We start from the raw sequence: 855 nt of genomic DNA, 5'->3' as shown, positions 1-855 counted from the left end.
ACACACATCTGCCTGTCTATGCTTGCACCTCATGGTTATGTGTGTATGAATAAGCACATGAATATAAACATGTTATAGACATGTTATATGGATATAAACGTACAGATTCCTGAATGGTGGTGTCTGTGATGAGAGAATGTGGTTCCATGTGTGATGGACAGGTTGACAACTTCCCAGAAAGACCACCTTTCACTTGTGTCCTGGGATGCTTTCAGTTATGAATGCTTGTTTCCTCTACAATGTTCCTTTTCTTCCTTTCTTTTCTTTTCTTCTTTTTAAAGATTTATTTATTTTATGTATGTGAGTAAACTGTTGCTGTCTTTAGACACACCAGAAGAAGGCATTGGATCCCATTACAGATGATTGTGAGTCACCATGTGGTTGCTGGGAATTGAACCCACGTCCTCCGGAAGAGCAGCCAGTGCTCTTAACCGTTGAGGCATCTTTCCAGGCCCTTGCTGTTGTCCTTATAAAGCAGTGGAAACTTGACATACACAGAAGCAGGAAGGACCAATGAAAGGCAAGCCAAGAAGGGAGGCTGAGGGAGGAACCAACCTTCATCTTGGACCTGCAGCTTCTAGAGCCACGAGAAGGAAGATACATTTTTGTTGCCTAAACCACCTCATCATGGCCACTCTTGAAACCTAATATTCAATGCAGACTTTCTGTTCTTTTCTTCCTGTTAATCCCGTTGTTACAGAGGAGGGAGGAGGAGCTTGAAGAGAGCTATGAGGACCTGGTTTTGCGGGTTGCCTGGGCCTGGGGCTGCACTGCATTGGCATTTGCTTTCCTACTTCCTCCTTCCCTTCTTCTCTCCTCTTCCTTCCCTCTTTCCCATTCTCCTTCCCTTCCCCT

Source organism: Grammomys surdaster, unplaced genomic scaffold (genome assembly GCF_004785775.1).
Source record: "Grammomys surdaster isolate TR1022 unplaced genomic scaffold, NIH_TR_1.0 126187, whole genome shotgun sequence".
NCBI lineage: Eukaryota > Metazoa > Chordata > Mammalia > Rodentia > Muridae > Grammomys > Grammomys surdaster.
Note: the sequence above shows the minus strand (reverse complement) of the source record.